The 23,265-nt window shown below is 35.1% G+C and overlaps 1 long non-coding RNA gene across 1 annotated transcript in view; it reads left to right on the top strand.

Moving 5' to 3' along the window:
• The window catches only part of LOC105463596 (uncharacterized), a 34,377-nt gene extending 11,832 nt beyond the window's left edge, over window positions 1-22,545 (top strand). The window contains exons 3-4 of the long non-coding RNA XR_011620588.1: window positions 6,062-6,180; window positions 22,412-22,545. This is a non-coding gene — a long non-coding RNA (uncharacterized lncRNA). The remainder of the gene's footprint in view (window positions 1-6,061; window positions 6,181-22,411) is intronic.
• The last annotated feature ends 720 nt before the right edge of the window (window positions 22,546-23,265 follow it).

Genomic DNA, 23,265 nt, shown 5'->3' with positions numbered 1-23,265 from the left:
CTGCTCTATCAACCAGCCTTTTCTCATTTCTCTCCCTCTCCTCAGGCCTCTATTCCCTGAGACACAACAATATTAAAATCAGGTCAGTTAATAACCCCACAGTGGCCTCTAGGTCTTCAAGTAAAAGGAAGAGTTGAACGTCTCTCACTTTAAATCATAACCTAGAAACGATTAAGCTAAGTGAAAAAGATATGTCCAAAGCAGAAATAGGCTGAAATCTAGCCTTCTTGTGTCAAGTGGTTGGCCAAGTTGTGAATGCAAAGGAAAAGTTCTTGAAGGAAATTAAAAATGCTACTCCAGTGAACACATGAATGATAAAAAGTGAAACAGCCTTATTGCTGGTATGGAGAAAGTTCTAGTGGTCTGGATAGGTCAAACCAGCCTCAACATTCCCTGAAGTCAAAGTATAATTCAAAGTTAGGCTTTAACTTTTTTCAGTTTCATGAAGGTTGAGAGATATGAGGAAGCTGCAAAAGAATAGTTTGAAGCTAGCAGAGGTTGATTCATGAGGTTTAAGCAAAGAAGCTGTCACCAGTGCAAGGTGAAGCAGCAAGTGCTGATGCGGAGTGGCAGTAAGCTATCGAGAAGATCTGGTTAATATGGTTGATGAAAATGGCTACACTAACCAACAGATTTTCAATGTAGATAAAGCAGCATTATATTGGAAGAAGACACCATGTATGACTTTCATAACTAGAAAGGAATAGTCATTGCTTGGCTTCAAAGCTTCAAAGGACAGGCTGACTTCTGCTGGGACCTATGTGGCTAGTGACTTTAAGTTGAAGCCAATGGTCATTTACCATTCTGAAAATCCTAAGGCCCTTAAGCATTATCTACTCTTTCTATAGATTCAGATAAAACATTAAAGCCTGAATGACAACACATCTGTTTACAGTATGGTTTACTGAATATTTTGACTTCTGTTGAAACCTACTGCTCAAAATATTACTGCTTAAGGGCAGTGCACCAGGTCATCCAAGAGCTCTGATGAAGATGTATGAGGAGATTAATGTTTTTATGTCTGCTAACACAATATCCATTGTGCAACCTATGGATCAAAGAGTAATGAAAAATTTCAAATTTTACTAAGAGATATATTTAGCTGCCATAGATGGGTGATTGCTCTGATTAATCGGGGCAAAGTAAATTGAAAATATTTTGAAAAGATTGATCATTTTAGATGCCATTAAGAACATTCATGATTCACGGCAGGTCAAAATATCAATATTAACAAGAGTTTAGAAGAAGTTGATTCCGGCCCTAATGAATGACTTTGAGAGGTTTGAAACTTCAGTGGATGAACTCACTGCAGATGTGGTAGAAATAGAAAGATAACTGGAATTATAAGTAGGGCCTGAAGACACAACTAATTTTCAGCTATTGCATAAAAAAACTTGAAAGGATGAAGTGTCGCTTCTTATGGCTAACAGAGAAAGTGGTTTCTTGAGATTGAGTCTACTTTTGGTGAAGATGCTATGAACATTGTTGAAATGACAACAAAGGATTTATAATATTACATAAACTTATTTGATAAAATAGCAGTAGGGTTTGAGAGAATTGACTCCAGTTTGAAAAGAAGTTCTACTGCCAGGAAAATGCCATCAACATTGCATGCTATAGAGAAATCATTCATGAAAAGACAATCAATTGATCCAGTACACTTTATTGTTATCTGTTTTTAAGAAATTGCCACAGCTAACCGTCAGCCACAACAATGCTCATCAGTCAGCAGCCGTCAATAGCAACGCAAGACCCTGCACCAGCAAAAAGATTGTGACTCACTGAAGGCTCATATAGTCATTAGCATTTTAAAGCAACAAAATATTTTTAAATTCAGACATCATCCTATTGCACACTTAATAGACTACCTTTTTTTAGACATCATTCTATTGTGCACTTAATATACTACAGTATAGTGTAAATGTAACTTTTATATATGCATTAGGAAAGGAAAAAAAACTGTATGGTTTGTTTTACTGAGATATTCACTTTATTTAGTGGCCTGAAATCAAACCCGTAATGTCTCTGAGGTATGCCTGTATTGTCCACAAAAGTAAAATTGGCTCAGCTCATCTAGAACTCATATTTGTTATATGTTTTAGGAGTCTTTCCTAAATTTATATCTTTATTTCTGTTTTCAGAACTGTTAAGTGTGTCCGTATAAGAGACCATCTGAGCAGGCTTAGTGTGAGCAACACGGCTGTTTATTCACTTGGGTGCAAGTGGGCTGAGTCCGAGAAAGAAGTCAGCGAAGTGTGGTGGGATTATCATTGGTTCTTATAGGTTTGGGATAGGCAGTGGAGTAAGGAGCAATTTTTGGGGGGCAGGGGATGGATGTTACAAAGTTCATTCACAAGAGTAAGGAGGGTGTATTGTCACAAGGGCATGGAGGAATGTTACAAAGTACATTCACAAGGATGGGTAATATCACAAAGTATATTATCATAAGGGCAGGGGAATGTCACCATGGCTTGACCATGGTGCGGCCAACTCAGAGGACCTTACAAGAACTATTTCTGAGAAAACAGGAAATAAACACAGATATTTGCAAAATTATATACAAAGACATTTGTTGATATGTGGTTTGTGATAGTGAAACATTAGAAGAAATCATGATTTCAAATGGTTGAAAACCATTAGTTAAGGATTTTGTCTTTGTCAACTGCTCTGTTTTCAGTACTAGAACAGTAACCAACACATAGGAAATGTGCAGTAAATACTTGGTAAATAAATGTAGGTCCAATCTTTATTATAGGCAACTGGTCAGTCATTAAAGAAAATGCAATCCTAAAATGGTTAATATCATGAAAAAGAGGACTCATATTATCAAGGGATAAGGTAGGAGTACTCTGTCTCTCTCTCTTCCTCTGAGAAAAGAATAAATAAAATCTTAAGTATATTTATTTCATGGAATAGAATTATAGGTGATTTTTTTCCATTATCTCCTTTTTTGTCTTCTTTTCAAAAATTCACAAAAGTACATGTATTGTTTTCAGCCAAAAATATACAATATATATTCTGATATTTTCTCTGATTTTTCTGATTCATCCTTAGGCATAGTAAGAGAGAAGAGAGAAGAACTATTCTATGTTAAGTTTCTGCTGTGCAGTATAATTTTATGTCTGCATAAATTTTCATAGAATTCTCCCAATTATATAGAGTAAGAAACATCCCAAGCAGTTAAGTTACTTACCCAAGATCACACATTTAATTACACAGCAGGGATTTAAACATAATTCATTCTAATTCCAGAGCCTGTTTTCTTAAGCACTAATCTACACTGACTCTGACTAACCTTTCTTGATTAAGCCAGCCCTCCCCAATTTTTCCCTTCGTTGAAGCTACATATTAATTTGACCAGTATATGAATTACTTGGTTAGATTCCAATTGCTTTGCATAATTTAGATTTGTTTTAACTAAAGAGATTTTTTTAAGGAAAAGCAATATTTTATACTCCTTCATATTTTTCTAATGTTTATCACACCTGTAAGTACTGTGTAATTACTATTTTTAATGAATCTGTAAAGGCAAGAAAAATTAAAAATGTGAATAGATGTAATTTTTGTGCTTTATATAGGCCAGCTATTGACAATGTGCCTGTGAACTTCAAATATACTATCCTGCAAGTTTTAAATTTTATCCTTGTCATTTTATATTCATTGAAGTCCTCAAAAGTTCAATTCTTCATATTATGTAGAAACATAAAATCTGTACTGCTTAGTTTACCTTCCAAGGCATTCTTTTTTAAAATTATTTTTATTTTTTTGAGATTAAGTCTTCCTCTGTCACCCAGGCTGGAGTGCAGTAGCACAATCTTTGCCCACTGCAGCCTCTGCCTTCCGGGTTCCAGCGATTCTCCTGCCTCAGCCTACTGGGTAGCTGGGATTACACAAGCATGCCACCACGCCCGGCTAATTTTTGTATTTTTAGTAGAGATAGGGTTTCTTCATGTTAGCCAGGCTGGTCTCGAACTCCTGACCTCAGGTGATCAGCCTGCCTCAGCCTCCCAAAGTGCTGGGATTACAGGCGTAAGCCACCGCACCTGGTCGGCATTCTTTAATTGTAGCCTGGTCATTCGAATCCTACTTTCTATTTCTCCTTTTACATACCTCACTCAGGTTCATATGAACTACTATTTCCTGAGTGCTTTAAGATTCTTTCCTCTATGCTATTGCTCATGCTATTTCATTAGCCTGAAAGAGTACTGCAAATAATCTCCAAATGTTCATATTTTATGTATCTTTTAAGGCCTGTGACTTATTCAGTCTCTTTCTTGAAGCTTTCTCTGATAACCTTGACTCATAGTAATCTTTCCTTTTTCTGAGTTCTGATATTACTTCTCTGTCATTTCACTTTATGTGTGTGTATATATATATCTTTATATATACTATATATGCAGTATACATACATTGTGTATATGGTACATATGTAGTGTATGTGTGTGCATATATACACATATGCACATATGTGTGTGTATAGTGGTAAAAAAACACAACATGAAACCACATGAAATTTTGTTGAGAACAAAATTTTATCCTCAACAAAATTTTAAATGTGAAGTACCATATTGTTAAGTATATACACATTGTTTTAAGGCACATCTCTAGAACTTCTTTACTTTTCATGACTGGTACACTATATTCATTTGAACAGCAACTCCCTATTTCCCTCTCCTTTCAAATTCTGGCAGCCATCATTCTACTTTCTGCTTGAGTTTGACTACTTTAGATACCTTATTTAAGTGGAATTATACAGTATTTGTCTTCCTGTGACTGTTATTTCACTTAGCATGATGTCCTCAAGGTTCATCCACATTGTAGCATATAACAGGATTTCCTTCATTTTTAAGGCTGAGTAATATCCCATTGAATGTATATCCCATATTTCCTTTACTCATTCATCTGCCAATGGACATTTATATTGTTTCTACCTTTGGCTATTGTGAAAATTGCTTCAGTGAACATAGGAGTACAAATATCTCTTCCAGATCCTGATTTTAATTTCTCTGGATAAATACTTAGATATGGGATTGCTGGATCAAATGGTAGTTCTATCTTTAGTTTACTGAGGTAACTTTATACTCTCTTCCATAGTGGCTGATGCATTTTCTATTCCCACCAATGGTATACAAGTGTTTTCTTTTCTCAACATCCTTGCTAACACTTGTTATTTTCTGTTTTTTGGATAATGACCATCCTGACAGGTGTGAAATATTTCATTGTGGTTTTGATTTATTTTTCTCTGATGATTAGTAATGTTGATCATCTTTTCATATGGCCGTTAACCATGTCTATGTCTTCTTCAGGGAAATGTCTATTCAAGTCCTTTGCTCGTTTTTAAAAATCAGGTATTTTTTGGCTACTGAGTTGTGGGAGTTCCTTATATATTGGATATTAATTCTTTAATAGACATATAGCTTGTAATTTTCTTCCATTCTATAGGTTGCCTTTTCACTATATTGATTATTGCCCATGCTATGTAGAACCTTTTTAATTTGATGTAGTCGCACTTGTCTATTTTTGCTTTTGTTTCCCTTGCTTTTAGTGTCATATCTAAGAAATTATTGCCAAGGTCAATATGATGAAGCTCTTTTTCATGTTTGTTTTCTAGGAGTTTTATAATTTCAGGTCTTACATTTGATTCTAATTCATTTTGAGTTCCTCATTGTGCGTGTGCGAGATACCGTCCAATTTCATTATTTTGCATGTAGATATCCAGCTTTCCCAAAACCATTTATTGTAGAGACTGTCCTTTCCCATTGTGTAGTTTTTGCACCTTCTCCATTGTATAATCTTGACACTCTTGTCATAGATCATTTGACTATATATACTTGGGTTTATTATCAGCCTCTGTATTCTGTTTTGTTGGCCTGTATGTCTGTATTTAAGCTAGTATGACTCTTATAATTTTTAACTTTGTATTAAAAGTAGCTAATAAAAGACTCAGCATGCCTGATATTTCCCTCTACTAAATAGTACATTTTTAAAGATTGCCACATTCACATATACACCATGAAATACTATGCAACCATAAAAAATGATGAGTTCATGTCCTTTGCAGGGACATGGATGAAGCTGGAAACCATCATTCTAAGCAAGCTATCACAAGGACGGAAAACTAAACACCACATGTTCTCACTCACAGGTGGGAGTTGAACAACGAGGACACATGGATACAGGGTGAGGAACAACATCACACACCAGGACCTGTCAGGGGGTGGGTGGGGGGCTGGGGGAGGGATAGCATTAGGAGAAATACTAATGAAAATGAAGAGTTGATGGGTGCAGCAAACCAGCATGGCACATATATACCTATGTAACAAACCTGCATGTTGTGAACATGTACCCTAGAACTTAAAGTATAATAGAAAAGTTTGCCACATTATAATTTATTATATCCCTCCTACTAATTTTCATAATTGTGAGTGCTCAACAGATTTTTTTGAATAAACAAATTTATTATTTTTTTACTTCTATTATTATGGCTTATAAAGACAGATTTTTAAAAATCACAAAATTAGCCAGGTACGGTGGCTCACGCCTGTAATCCCAGCATTTTGGGAGGCCAAGATGGGCGGATCACGAAGTCAGCAGATGAGACCATCCTGGCTAACACGGTGAAAACCTGTCCCTGCTAAAAATACAAAAAATTAGCTGGGCGTGGGGTCAGACGCCTGTAGTCCCAGCTACTCGGGAGGCTGAGGCAGGAGAATGGCGTGAACCCGGGAGGCGGAGCTTGTAGTGAGCTGAGATCTGGCCACTGCACTCCAGCCTGGGCGACAGAGCGAGACTCCGTCTCAAAAAAACAAAAAAACAAAAAAACAGAAAAACAAAAAAACCCCCCACAAAATTAGCATTGTTTTCCCCGTCTCCACCCACACTTTTTCTTTACAGCTATACTCATAGCTATACCCTGGATTACTTCCTGTTTCTCTTTTCCCTTAATAAGGCCACTTTCAATAAATAATCATTTAAAAATTGAGTATCATGACCATCAAAAATTTTAAAAATGTTTAGGAAATATTGACAGTAGTTTTATTACATGTTTATATTATGAAAAATAAATATGATCAATAAAGAAAACACAAGTTTTTTTAAAAAAATCAGAGTATTGAATTTACTATTGGTACTTAAAAGATATGCTGAATAGCTCACCAGCATTTATTTCCCAAGAAGTAAAATAAAAAAGAAAAGGAAGAGCAAGAAAGTGAGAGAGAAAAAGAGAAAAAAATGGACCTGTAGAGTTGACTTTACATTGCAGAAATATTTTGTTTCATATTTACCCCATAATGCTGGGAATTGTGTTTTATATATTTTTTATATATATACACACACACACACACTTATATATAAGTATATATACTTACATATACACAAACACACACAAATGTATATATATTACATAATGTTTTAAAATCTATAGATGTAATATATAATACATATATTTACATAGACATAATGTTTTTACTACCAGATTCTTCACAATTTATTAATGGTGATTGTATATAATGACTGAATCTAGAATAATGCCTTGTGGCACACTTTATTCATGTAATTCTCTAACTCGAGGTACTGTTGCATTATCATTTTTGCCTTTCACCTTTTATACTATTTTCTGTCTGAAGTTTCATATACTAGACTTGGTTATTAAAGATTAATTTTATAAGAGACATTTTGGAAAATATGTTAAACACCCAGTATACATAACATTATGAATAAAGAATTTGGTATGATCATTCTATTGCCACCCAAATTAAAAATCCAAATTCTGCAGCTGGGATCATGGACAAATATACTTCTCTCATGAGAAATATGTATTCATATTTTTTCATGTTTTATAGTCACATTTTGTAGAACCCTTAAGGCTAGGAAATGGGAAATAAATTCAAGACCCTGGATATTCTTGTGTTTGGAAGAGAGAAGTGTCTTAGATCCAACTGTGTACCTGAAAACATCTTATTTTGCATTTTAAAATATTTGAATTTTACTTTTACTTTTCTTTCTCATTCATCTCCTCTATATTTTAGAATATGTAATTCTTGCTGCTTGAATTACCATTTCCCTTCTATTTCATTGCAAGAATCAAAACCCTCTAGTAAAGAAAGTTAATTTTCTGAGCTTAGATCTCATGGAATAACGGAAAAATCTGACATGGTTGACAAGTAAAACTTTGAAAAGGGCAACAAATTGGATTTCAGGGACAAGTTTTCCCCAAAATTTATTACCATCCTTCACTATTTAGTTGATTCAGCTGCTAACATTGCTTCCATATCTCTCAGTTTAACTTATTGAGAAACAGCAGAGAGAAGATAATTTTCCTATCTTGAATCAGATATTCTTTTTCACCCAGTTGCCTGTGAACAGGAAGGCATAGTCTCATCCATTAAGCTAGGGGGAAGTAAGGGGTAACTTTAGTAAATTTATAAAATTGTTATATCCTTAAAGACCTGTCTAACATGGTGCTTCTCTGACCCCTAGTATATCTATTTGCCACTGGTTACTTATTCCTTGGGTTTCTACAATTTCAGCACAAATTTCTGCCTGTAACACTTTATCATTGTTTTATCTTACTCATTGGCATGTGGGCTCCTTCATAGTAGGAGCACATTTTATTCATATTTGTCCTAATGCCTATCAAAGTGTTTGGCATATAGCAATTGAGAAGTAAAATATGTAATGAATGGATAAATGTAGCTAGAAGATAGTAAATACCCATTGTCCAGTGACCTAACATTGGACTACCCATGTATTCCATTACAGCTGAACATACTCTGTGGCTAGACATAACTTCTTTTAAAAGAAAAAGTGGAAACAGTGTGTACTTATTTTCTAGTTGCCTTCATAACTATAACCTCCATAGATCAGGTGGATATAATACTTGGCTTTCTGGCAGGCATGTGTTTTATTTTTAGAATTTGGGAAGAATCTGATCTTTGCCATCAAATTCAGTTTTTACAGCAGAATTGTATGTGTGTGTGTGTGTGTGTGTGTGTTTTACTTCTTAGTAAATAACTATTGATTTTTTTCTGTTCTTTTGTAACCAGCAATTCTCAAATCAAACAAGTAGAGTTTATTTGTAGGTTTAGAAATAGATGTCTCAATTCCAATAGAAATATTAAAGCATTCGAATTCTACTATCTAGTAGATACTATTTTTTAAAGCCATACTTTTTGTTGAAAATGAGTTATCAAGTTAGTAGAGCTATTTATATATGTGTTGTGTATATAAATGTGTGTGTGTATATTTAAGGCTTATTCATGGTATACATATATATTTAAGATATAGACACATATTTATATTTAAGAAAGAGAAATTAGCCTATATATATTAAAATCAGTGTATCATTATTTTAGAGTAGTTTTTCTAGATTTAAGTCCATGATATTTAATAAATAAAAGCATTTTTAATTTTTAGAGTAATTTGTTAATTTAATACAAATGTTTCTTAATTATTTTTTTACTAAAGACTTTGTAATCTGGTTTAATCTCTAAAAGAGGCCAAAGACCAAACATATTCATTTTTTATCTCAAGTATGTAGCTGTATGCTTGATGTCCATTAAACTTTTAAATATGTATTAAATTTGAATGAATATGCTGCCATTATATGAAAATGACCTATTATGAAAACATAACAGAGCAGATAAAGTGATGATATTTTGACTGGCAGAGAGCAATTTCTAATTAATTGAAATGACCAGGGGAAACAATAGTTATATTAGGTTTACATTTAAACTGATAATGTGAGTAAGCAAAGGAAGAGCAGTTTTTTAAAATGAGAGTTTGCTTTTAGGGGCTGTGGGCAATGGGAATTTGATAAAGTCGGTATATAATTTTGTTCAGATTAAGGTCTTAAAAATCATTTTTTGTTTCCTTTATCTACTATGTAACTGCTTACATGGAAAACTCTCCCACTATCTGAGTCTATTATTCTCTCAAAAACCATCTTTGACTTATATACTAATCTAATATTAAGAGTAAAGCTAGATGTAATTTACTTTTCACCTAATCTCTTAACTTCTCTTGGTGTCATTATTTTTTGGTAAACAAACACTTACATACTCTTTACAATGTAGCAACTACTATTCTAGGCTCTTAATACATATTTCAATCCCATAACAATTTGTTGAGGTAGGTACTATCATCATTCTTACTTTACAGACAAGAATCCAAAGCATCCCGGAGAGGTTAAGTGTGTAAGTTAGAAATTGGCTAGGAAATGGCAGGGCCAGGATTTGAAGCCAGCTGATCTGGCTCTTAACCACTAGCCTTGCTTCATTTGGGACATGCAAAAACAGCATTTTCCAGCGGTCATTCTTCAAAATATTATATCATGAGACACTGTGAAAAAAACCCCTACGTCTAAACTAGTTTGGCAACTATCTTAGACGGCATACATTTTGTATGAGCTTCCTATTGCTGCTATAACAAACTGCCACCAATTTAGTGAATTAAGACAGTACAAATCTACTTTCTTACAGGTTGGGAGATCAGAAGTCCTAAAATCAAGGTGTAGGCAGGGCTGCATTCATTCCAGCAGTTGTAGGGAACAATCTATTTCCTTGTGTTTTTCTAGTTTCTAGAGGCTTCCTGCATTCAACCCTTCCCGGACTCTTCCTCTATCTTCAAAGTCAGCAGTTTAACATCTGGGAATAACCAAATAATCCACAATAAATTTCTTGCCATCTCAAATGCCCTAACTTAACCATATTTGCAAAGTTTCCTTTGCTGTGTGAGGTAACATATTCACAGATTCAAGAGATTAGGATATAGACATAATCAGAGGCCATTATTTTTCCTATCACACACTTGTTGTGCAATCGCAATTTATTGAAAGATATGAGAATTTATTCAGTACTGAAGCTTTTGCCTCTCTAAAGTTCACATTCAGGATACATCATCATTTATAGTACCACAGAACAGAAAAGCACTGCTAATTAAATTGAGATATAACTTTTTGCAACTAATTTTATTGTATATGTATCAAACGTTTATTTTAGATTTAGACATATATTTTAATCATATATTGCTCCAGTAAAACTTTTTAGAATTAAATGAGATAAATAGGTTAAGATATTCTTAAAACTTTGCATTCAGAATCTCTCTATTCTAAATCACTTCTAACCCATTATTGTTGATGTTTGTGTTTTCTTCCTCACAATATTGTCATCTGTGCAGTCTACAGTGTTGGTGACATAGCATTGAAAAAATGAACAAAAGTAAAACCAATTAAACAAAAAACAACACAACAGTAGAATAACTAAAACCTGCGCTCTTAAATTGACTTTGATATTTTGTCAAGTTAGCCTACTTTTGTCTAGTATTTTGGGAAATTGTTAATAACCTCTGATTCATCACTTGTCTCACCTTGTTCCACAACTGTCTGATTTATAGAAGTTAAAAAAAGATTTACTATTGATTATAGTATTTTATTCCAAGATACTGAAGTCCATTTTGCAAATTTTAATAGCAATGATTTTTTGGTTCAGGTATACAAACAGAATGACATAATTTACCATATGGCTGATTGCAATTGCAAAATTTCAGGGTTTTTTCAAAAATTTAAGCCCTAAAATTGACAAAATATGACAGTATTTCACCTTAAATAATTGTTTCGATAGTGGGAAAATAAAAGTACTAGAATAATATTTTTGGACTGTCAGGGAGTGTAGTGAGTCAGTTGTGATTTGAGGTCCTCAATTTAATGTGAGATTACCTAATGATGATGTATATCTTTCTCTGGAAACATGAAGATATTCAAGTACAAGTACAGAAATTAGGAGGTTAGCTGGACTTCCTTTGGATTGGGGCTATGCAAGATTAATATTGTGGAGAGAGGAAAGGGAGCACTAGTTAAGGGGATTTTCAGAGGAATGACTATGATGATGACCCACGTAATATCAGCAGGATTAGGAAATAAAGAGGACATGGGTAGATAATTGCTTTGAAAAGGAAGTAGAATCTATATTTGTAGGGGGCCATCTAAATTTGTCAAATGTAGAAATGGAAAGATACTATCTGTAGTGGTTCAGAACAGGTTCTGGAATCAGATTGTCTTGGTTTGAATTGAGTCTGCTACTTATGTGCATGTGTTGGAAAAGTTAATTTAACACTTCTGTGATATGAAATAATGGAATAAAATAGTTAACTGGATAAAGATAGTTACTGTTTTATTGCCTTAAAAGTGTTACATAAATTAATATTTATGTACAGCACTGAATTCAGTGTCTGACACATAGTAACTACTCAATACATAAGTAATTTATTATTTATTAATAATATCAACTATTTGGTAACATTTTATTAATAACAGAATTTTTCCTGAGGAGATGAGTTAGAAGGTTAGGAAGTCATAGTTTGAAAGAAAGTTGCCTGAAATAAAAGATGTGAAGATAGCAGTTGATGGCTGAGGTAATATGAAGACAAAGATGACTAGAGGTGAGGTAATCAAGGAACCAAGGACAAGGTTGTTAAAAAGATTGTGTTGCTCAGAAAGTCACCACTTATCAGCTTACACTATAATTTGAACGTTTGTCCCCTCCAAATCTCATGTTGAAATTTGAATTGAAATGGAGCAAAGGTCACTCTTGTTATGCCATAGCAAATAACTTGATTGCATTATGTCCATGCCTTAAGGCTCTGTGGAGGGATGAACTTAAGAGTGATGACCTAGAGTGTCCCATAGAATAAATTTCTAAGAAGCAAAGCATTCAAGAAGTGGCATGACGACACTTATCAGCTTATGTTCAGATATGGCAGGAAATGAATGATATGAAAGTGGAATTTATAATTTAAAAAGAAATAGAGAAAAGAAATACAACTTTGGAAAAGTTGTAGCATAGTCATGTGGTAGAAAAGGGAAGAGCATTTTCAAGAGAGAAATCCAAGATTTTTAGTATGACTAAAAGGGACCCAGGTGCTGATAGTAAAAACAATTGGAAAAAGGCCCCAAGGCATTCCAAAAATCTTCAAGGCTGCCTCTCTCATCACAGCTCCAGATACCTTGGAGGACAGACCTGGGACACCACTACTCTGCACCTGCACTGCCTTGGGATGCTTCCCACATCCCGGCTTTTCTGACTCCAGGCTTGACTTAAAGGGTCCCAGGTACTGCTTAAGCTGCCACTCCAAAGGTTGCAAACTATAAGCCTTGGAAGCTTCTATGTGTTGTTAAGTCTGCAGGTGCTCAGAATGTATGAGCAGCAGAGGCTTGGCAGCTTCCACCTAGATTTTAAAGGATGTATCAGAAGGCCTGGGTTTCAAACAAATATCTTCCATGGATGAGAGCTTCCACAGAAAGCATCTACTAGGGTAGTTCCTGGTGGGTCTGTGGGAATATAGCTGCTGCAGGAGCCCCAGAGTTATAGATCCAGCAGGAGTATACCAACTCAACCTGGAAAAGCCTGGAATAGCTACAGGCAGCAGACTCCAACAAGTAAGAGCAGATATATGGGCTGCTTCTAATAAAGCCATGGCAGCAAGGCTACCCAATGCTTTGAGAACCCACGCCTCACATCAGTGTGCCCAGGATGTGAAACATGGAGTAAATGGGGAATTATTCTGGAACTTATGAATTTAATGTCTGCATTAAATGAAGCTGAAATAAAGAAAAAAACAAAACATAAAAAAGATAAATGAAACAAAAAGCTGGTTCTTTGAAAATATAAATAAAATGGATAGACCATTAACAAGATTAACCAAGAGAAAAAGGACAAAAGTCCAAATAAGTTCAATTAGAAACAAAATGGGAGATATTACTACTGACACCACAGAAATTCAAGAGATCATTCAAGGCTACTATGAACATCTTTATGCACATAAACTAGAAGACCTAGAGGAAATGGGTAAATTCCTGGAAAGATACAACCTTTCTAGCTTAAATCAGGAAGAATTAGATACCCTGAATAGACCAATAACAAGCAGCAAGATTGAAATGGTAATTTAAAAGAAGTTAGCAACAAAAAAAAGTCCAGGACCAGAGAGATTCACAGTTGAATTCCTCTATTCAAAGAAGAATTGGTACCAATCCTATTGACACTATTCCATAAGATATAGAGGGAATCCTTTCTAAATCATTCTATGAAGCCAGTATCACCATAATACCAAAACCAGAAAAGGGCATAACTGAAAAGAAAACTACAGATTAATATCCCTGAATAACATAGATGCAAAAGTCATTAATAAAATACTAGCTAACCAAATTCAACCAAATATCAAAAAGATAATCTACCATAATCAAGTGGGTTTCATACAAGGGATGCAGGGATGGTTTAACATATGCAAGTCAATAAATGTGATATGCCACATAAACAGAATTAAAAACAAAAATCACATGATTATCTCAACAGATGCAGAGAAAGCAATCAACAAAATCCAGCATCCCTTTATGATTAAACTCTCAACAAAATTGGCATACAAGGGAGATACCTCAATCAAATAAAAGCTATTAATGATAAACCCACAGCCAATGTAAAACTGAATGAAGAAAAGTTGAAAGTATTTTCTCTGAGAACCAGAAGAAGACAAGGATGCCCACTCTCATCACTTCTATTCAGCATAGTACTGGAAGCCCTAGCCAGAGCAATCAGACAAGAGAAAGAAATAAAGGGCATCTAAATTGGTAAAGAGGAAGTCAAACTGTCACTGTTTGCAATGATATGATTTTATACCTAGAAAACCCTAAAGACTCCTCAGAAAAGCTCCTAGAACTGCTCAAATAATTCAGCAATGTTTCAGGATACAAAATTAATGTACACAAATCAGTAGCTCTCCTACACACCAACAGCGACCAAGTTGAGAATCAAATCAAGAACTCAAATCCTTTTACAATAGCTAAACAAACAAACAAACAAACAAAAAAGACAAACAAACAAAAAAAAAAACTTAGGAACATATCTAACCAAGGAGGTAAAAGACCTCTACAAAGAAAACTACAAAACACTGCTGAAAGAAATCATAGGTGACACGAACAAATGGAAACACATCCCCATGCTCATAGATGGGTAGAATCAATATTGTGAAAATGACCATAGTGCCAAAAGCAATCTATGAATTCACTGCTAGTCCCTTCAAAATACCACCATCATTCTTCACAGAACTAGGAAAAAACAATCCTTAAATGCATATGGAACCAAAAAAGAGCCTGCATAGCCACAGCAAGACTAAGATAAAGGAACAAATCTGGAGGCATCACATTACCTGACTTCAAACTATACTATAAGGCCAGAGTCACAAAATCAGCATGGTACTGGTATACTAGGCACATAGACCAATGGAACAGAAGAGGTAACCCAGAAATAAACCCAAATACTTACAGCCACTGATCTTCGACAAAGAAACAAAAACATAAAGTGGGGAAAGGGCACCCTATTCAACAAATGCTGCTCAGATAATTGGAAAGCCACATGAAGGAGAATAAAACTGGATCCTCATCTCTCATCTTATACAAAATTCAACTCAAGACACATCAAGGACTTAAATCTATAACCTGAAACTACAAAAATTCTAGAAGATAACACCGGAAAAAAACCTTCTAGTCTTTGGCTTAGGCAAGGATTTCATGTCCAAGAACCCAACAAAATGCAATAAAAACAAAGATAAATAGTTAGGACTTTATTAAACTAAAATGCTTTCACATGGCAAAAGGAACAGTCAGCAGAGTAAACAGACAACTCAAAGAGTGGGAGAAAATCTTCACAATCTATACATCTGAGAAATGACTAATATCCAGAATCTCTAACAAACTCAAACAAATTAGCAAGAAAAAAATAAATAATCCTAGCAAAAAGTAGGCTAAGAACATGAATAGACAATTCTCAAAAGAAGACATACAAATGGCCAAAAAATACTCACCATCAATAATGATCAGTGAAATGCAAATCATAACCACAATGCGATGCCACTTTACTCCTGCAAGAATGGCCATAATAAAAAAAAAAAATAGATGTTAGTGTGGACGTAGTGAAAAGGGAACACTTCTACACTGCAGGTGGGAATGCAAACAAGTACAACCTATGGGAAACAGTGTGGAAATTCCTTAAAGAACTAAAAGTAGAACTACTATTTGATTGAGGAATCCCACTACTGTGTACATACCCAGAGGAAAAGAAGTCATTACACGAAAAAGATACTTGCATACTCATGTTTACGGTAGCCAATTCGCAATTGCAAAAATGTGGAATCAGCCCAAATGCCCATAAATCAATGAGTGGATAAAGACACTGTGGTGTGTGTGTGTGTGTGTGTGTGTGTGTGTGTGTGTGTATATATGATTAAATACTACTCAGCCATAAAAAATGAAGTAATGGCATTTGCAGCAACCTGCATGGGATTGGAGACTATTATTCTAAGTGAAGTAACTCAGGAATGGAAAACCAAACATAGTATGTTCTCACTCATAAGTGGGAGCTAAGCTATGAGGATGAAAAGGCATAAGAATGGCCCAATGGACTTTGGGGACTCAGGAGGAAAGGTTGGAAAGGGGGTGAGGGATTAAAGACAACATACTAGGTTCAGTATATACTGCTTGGGAAATGGGGTCACCAAAATCTCACAAATCACCACTAAAGAACTTACTCATGTAACCAAATACCACCTATTCCCCAAAACCTATGGGAATAAAAAGTTAATAATAAAAAAACAAGTAAAAAAAAATTAGTATCTGCTTTGCTGGGTTTCAGACTTCCATAGAGTCTGTTGCCCCTTTTTTGATTGATTTCTCCCTTTTGGAATGGGAATGTTTACTTTGGAATGGTATAACCATTGTATCTTGGAAGTAAATCACTTGTTTTTGATTTTACAGGCTCATAGCTGGCAGAAACTTGCTTTGAGTCTCAGATGAAACTTTAAACTTTGAACTTTTGAGTTGATGCTAAAACAAGTTAAGATTTTTGGGGACTTTTAGGAAGGGATTTTATTTTGAAATGTGAGAAAAACATAAGATTTGGGGTTCCAGAAGTGAAATGCTGTAGTTTGGATGTTTGTCCCTTTCCCATCTCATGTTGATGATCCATAGTGTTGAAGGCCAGGCCTAATGGAAGGTGTTTGTTGGGGTCATGGGAGTGAATCCCTCATGAATAGATTAAGGCTTTCACTGAGTGTGAAGCTGAGTGACCTGCTCTATATAGCTCCTGTGAGAGCTGGTTGTTAGGAGCCTGGTACCTCCTCCATCTCTCTCTAGCTTTCTCTCCCACCATGTAATCTCTGCACATACTGGCTCCCCTTCACCTTCTGACATGAGTGGAAGTAGCCTGAGACTTTCACCAGATGCTCAGTCTTGAACTTTTTTAGATATCAGAATTATGAAACAAACAAACCCTTCTTTTTATAAGTTACCCAGCCTCAGGTATTTCTTTATAGTAATACAAATAAAGTAAGACAGCTTGTCTTTTTCCAAATGAAAAAGACAGTTGTCTTTTTGGCCAATAGAACAATCAGAAGTAACATGTTATTAGTACCAAGTCTAAATTTTAAGAGGACTTGCGTGTTCTGCTTCCTTTGCCGTGATTATGAGAAGAGCTTCCTCTGGGTAGTGTTGCCCATTTACACTGAACTCCAGAAGGAATATATATGGCACAGAATCGCCCAGCCAACTTCAGACCTGTGTGAGGAAGAAGAGCTTCCTCAGCTGTCAAAGCCTGAAGCAGGGCCACCTTGGCTGATCGACCTGTAAATCTATGAAAATTAATGCATATTTTGGCATGCCACTGATATTGTTTCCTTGCTTTTTTTATATCAATAGCTAGTTGATATAATAATGTCATAATTCTCGAGATACTTTTATGTTTTCTTAAAGGCAATTCTTAAATTTAGTGAATGTTTTTCTCCAAAGTCCTTGTTATTTTATAAGGCTCTAGGTGAGTTCACCTAGAATTTCAATTTTTTAAATAAGTCCTGTGAAAAAGAAATGTTGAAATGTGGACTAGTTTTGGGTATAGAAAGTCTAGTAATATTCCATATAACTGTAATTGTCCTAAATATAATGTCTGCTTTGATATTTCAAGTTTTTCTGTTACAAAGAATGTTTTCTGATAAGAATTGTTTTATAAATATATAATTTATATTTTTATATGAGGATACATTTTATGATATATTTTAATAAAGCTAAATTTTAAAATCAATGGGTAAATTTTTAAGGCAAGAGTGCCACATGACAAGTAATTTCCTTTTAATAAAATAAGAGCTAATACAACTCTTAATAAGAGAGAATATTTTTGAAATTTTTCTTCCACATATTGTGTAATATGACTTCCATTCTCAGTCTCACTTAAGTCTTACAATAAGTTTAAATAGAAGTTAGGTATGTTTATCCATATACATTCTACAGATGAAAAAATTTACATTTAGAGTGGTTATGTCAGTTGCTCGGTTTCACAGACATGTGAGGCAAAGAGATATCTGAATTATCTTAACTATTCTTTAGCACTACAGCAAGTTGGTAAAGGGCTCAGACTCTAGAACCAAACTCAGACCTTTTGATTTCAGTCTCTACTGTTATCCCTTCTCACTCTGTATATATTTTTCTCCTGCTATAAAATGGGAATACAATAAGTTTTATCTTATAGGATTGTTGTGATAGCTAAAGGTTGTTTCAACACATAGGACAGAGCTTAGTAGGTAGAAAGCATGCAATAGACACAACCCACTATAATCGTCATTGTCTTCATGGTCATTCTCATCATCCATGCTACTTAATGAAATTTAGTACTTACATGAATGCCCTAACATTAAAGTGGGAAGGCATTTGTAACAGAATGGTAAAGTTGGTTAACAATAAAGAGTATCTGGTATTGTCTTTCTCATACTAGTCTGAAATTTCATTTTACGAATAACTGGCAGCAAGAGATTTCAAACTCTGGCTTCCAGCAAATGTAGTGCTTCTAGTTAAATTCTTTAGAAAGTCTGTTTTTATGATTTTCTCTCTGTAATGCTGATTTAATCGTCTTTGGCGTATAGTGTCCTATTGGCAGGTTTCCCACGTGTACTCGTAAGTGGAAGGTTATATGCTAATGAATGTTCATTGTGTAATGGGAGCATGGGGATATTTATTTCTTAGCAGAGCTTGTTACTCAGATTATTAGCTCCTGTTTATACTCAGTTGTTGCACATCTTACCTAATCATATAAAGACTGAGTTGAACATATGCAATCTCTCATTTATGCTACTGCAGGAGGCCTGCATGCTTAATTCATTTTCTATTCTAATGCGTATCTTTCACCTCCTACTATTCCACTGAATTCCATCTCATGGCTGAATGGAGCCTTGCCATTCACAAAGTTAACATTTGTGATTTTGACAACTCATAGGAAACCTAAAAAGTTCACAATTTGCTGTACTTGTGTGTTGAGTCTTATGTTTGAATCACGTGTCCTTGAGGCCAGTGTGAGAGGGAAAAACATGTGAGGCTTTGAGTGAGCCTCTTCAATCAGTCCATGTCTCAATATCACTGTGGTTCTGTTTTTTTTTTTTTTTTTAAGCTTCTTACCAGGTGTTCAGAAACCCTTATTAGAGGTCTGAGGGGGTTATTTAAATGCATCATTACATTCAACAGACTTATGTGAAAACTTATATGATGCAGTGACATTTAACATATGGGAATTTGCAAAGGTCTTTTTACATATCCCTTGTGAATGTTATAAGTCTGTGGCATATGTTAGATTAAACAGTCTATGATTTGGGCTCCTCATATTGGGGATGATCTCAAAGGGCACTAGTTTTATAAAAAGGTTCTGGAAAACCAGTGCTGTAGCAAACTCAGAATTATTTTTCTCCCCAAATACTAAAAATGAAGATCAGATTGTTAACTCAGTTCAACTATACTTAGTAGCTCTTTAAAGAAATATGAAAGGAGTTTTCCAACTTTAAATGTCAGAAATTAAGGCCTGAAGAAGAAGAAACAATTCTGTGCCTGAGCCAATTTGAATTAGATTTGTATAAAGGGCAGAAGAAAACTTTGATGAGCACCTACCGTGTGCCAGGCATTGTGCTTGACACCATTACGTATTTCACTACACCCTTTTTTCCCTCAGAAATAATCATTTTGTTTTATTTTATTGTGGTAGAACCACTTAAAATGAGATCTACCCTCAACATATTTTTAGTATATAGTACAGTACTGTTAATATAGGCACAATGTTGTACAGCATATCTCTAGAATGTATACATTTTGCATAACTGAAACTTTATACCCTTTGAATGCCAACTCCCCATTTCTTAAGACCGTCTTAAAGAAAGGTTAAAACAGATTTGGGGGAGGTAGGAGGGAACATATGCACAATTAATTAAGCAAGACAAGTTAGCACTTGCTGGGACCCCCAAATCTCAAGGTAGAATTTTAATTAGTTAAGCCCTAATTTATTGAGATCTCATTCTAAACTCTAGAACCAAATTTATTGGTATACTTAACCTTCGGTTCTGTCTATTTCTACCTCAAAGTCTACCGGAATCTTGGGTCTCAGCATTTAAATGTGGTAAAAAGTTGTATATACAATAATAGATTAAATTAATTTAAAACATTATTCACTTTCTCTCCCCACTTCCATGGCTATAGTGTAATTCACCTACCTTGATTCTGAGTATAGCCAAATAACTTGTTTGGCCAATGGGGTGTTGGCAGATTTGACAAAAGCATAGCCCCTGAATATAATTAGACATACTCTCTTGAACTTCTTGCTGTGAGAAGAACAAGCCAGGCCTTACCTGCTGGTCCTAGGAGGTGGATTCCAGGGAATAGAGCTGACTCATCATGGCCCAGTCTAGAGCATCATATAGGACACACCCAGGTGTAAGAGCTAACCCAGGTGAAATTAGCAAGACCTCTGAGCCCAGCCAGCATCAGCATCAGCCTACTTACAGATTTGTGAGAATAAATTTTAGCAACTTTATTTAGAGAAGGTTTGCAATAGAGCAATTTTGTGGCAGTAGCTAATGTATACATATACTCTTAAGAAGCAAATGAAAATACAAGTTATAGAGAAACTATTTACCTAGCACCCCATTCTTCCTTTTAAACTTTTTGTTATGGACTGAATTGTGTCCCTCCAAAAAATCATTTGTTAAAACCCTCATCTCCAATGTGATCATATTTGGAGATAAGGCCTTTAGGGAGTTAAATGAAGTCATAAGGGTAGGATCCTAATCTGATAGGAGTAGTGTCTTTGTAAGAGGAGACACCACAGAATTCCCTCTTTCTATGAACACAGAGAAGAGACCATGTGACAATATAGAGAGAAAGCAGCCATCTACATGCCAGGAAGAGAGGCTTTACCAGAAACCATCCCTGACTGCATCTGGTTTTATACTTCTACCCTCTAGAACTGTGAGAAAATGAATTATGTTGTTTTGCCACTCATTCTATGGTATTTTTCTATGGCAGACCAAGCCAACTAATACACTCTTCTGAAAAATGTCTACCCCTGGTAAATTTGGCATGAACAGTGTCCTCAAACTTGAAAGAAAGAAAGCAATCTTTCTTTGTCTATTTCTACCTCAACGACTACCAGAGTCTTGGGTCTCAACATTTAAATGTGGTAAAAAGTTGTATATACAATAATAGATTAAATTAATTTAAAACATTATTAACTTTCTCTCCCCACTTCCATAGCTATAGTGTAATTCAAAGAAAGAAAGCAATCTTTCTTCCTAGATTTTGATGTATGCTTAGGAAAGAGTAAAGGGATGAGTGAGTAAAAAGTCAAAATACATTTTATTTCAAATTTTTTTCTTTAGAGAAACCAGCATCCCTTTAGTATAGGCTTAAGAGACTGAGGTACCAGATCCACAAGATTCTGAAGTCCTTGCACTTCACACTACAGTAAAAATATGCCAATATTTATTTGGCACCTATCTTATATCAAACTTAGGTTACTGTGCTAAATATAAACTCGAGATCAAAGGTGGCAAAAGATGAATAAAAAGATACATAATTCACTGAAGTGCACATATTAAATGTGAGTTTAATTTAGGACACCATTCTTGTATAAGACATGAGTTGAACTGGTTCTTCACTAGAGGTAAGGGACAAAACTTCAGTCTTTGCCTAGATCTTACCTCTTGGATTGTCATCTCTTTGGGTTCTTGTATTTCTTTCTTTAGGTAATACTTTGATCAAATGTCTCCAGCAGCATTCTGATTTCTTAAATGCCTCAGACTCTTTTGTCGTAATCCTAAATCCAGTTTAGAAAATATTTCCATTAATTTCTAAAACTAACTGACAGAACTTTAATGTTGCTGTGGACTGACTTGTGTCCCCTCCTCCATCATTCATATGTTGAAGTCCTAACCCCAGTGTGATGGTATTTGGAAATGAAGCCTATGGAAGATAATTAGGTTCAGGTTAGGTTATAAGGGTGGGGCCCTAATGACAGGATTAGTGCCCTTTATAAAAAGAGACACTAAAACTTTCTCTCTTTGCCAGATGAGAACACAGAGAGAAGGCTGCTGTCTGCAAATCAGGAAGAGAACCCTCCCTACAAAATGACCATGCTGGCATCTCCATATCAGACTTTCAGCTTCTGGAACTGTGTGAAAATAAATTTGTTATTTAAGCCATGCAGTCTATGGTATTTTGTTATGATAGCCTGAGCAGACTAAGATAAATATCTTCTTTCATCCATTTCAATCTTTTATCATTGCATCACAATGCTAAGCAGAAGATATTTTTATCTACCTACAGCTGCTGTTCTTTAAATTTAGAAGATTGTGTTTGTTCTTCCTGGGCTTTGTTTTCCTGCAACACTCTAGCAGCTAGGCTGAACTAACTGACTGGCATTCCATGTTTTGCGTGCTGCTCTTTTTTTTAACCTGCTTTTCAATATATTAGTTATCTTCTCTTAACTGTACTTTAAAGAAAGATCTCAGAGTTCCTTCTTTTGGGGAGACAACTTGTTTTTGTAAAAGCACAGTTTCTCACTATTGCTGTCATCTTGGCCAGGCTTACCATTTTGCTGCACTGTTAGTATTAGAATCTCTTTGATCATCATACTTTTATATTCCTGCATCATTCTTGTTTTGTTTGAGACCATTTGTTTTTATCTGTTTTCTATTGCTATAACAGAATACCAGAGACTAGGTAATTTATAAAGAAAATAAATTTATTTCTTAGAGTTCTAAAGGCTGGAAGTTCAAAGTCTAGGGGCTGAATCTGCTCAGCTTCTGGTGAGGGCCTCATGCTATGTCATAACATGGCAGAAGGCATCACAGGGTGAGAGGGGGCTCATGAGACATGACCAAAATGACTTTTATAACAGAACCACCCTCCTGATAACTAAC

This window comes from Macaca nemestrina, chromosome 3 (assembly GCF_043159975.1).
Source record: "Macaca nemestrina isolate mMacNem1 chromosome 3, mMacNem.hap1, whole genome shotgun sequence".
NCBI classification, from domain to species: domain Eukaryota; kingdom Metazoa; phylum Chordata; class Mammalia; order Primates; family Cercopithecidae; genus Macaca; species Macaca nemestrina.
The sequence above is the reverse complement of the archived record's forward strand: the minus strand, read 5'-3'. Positions and strand labels throughout refer to the sequence as shown.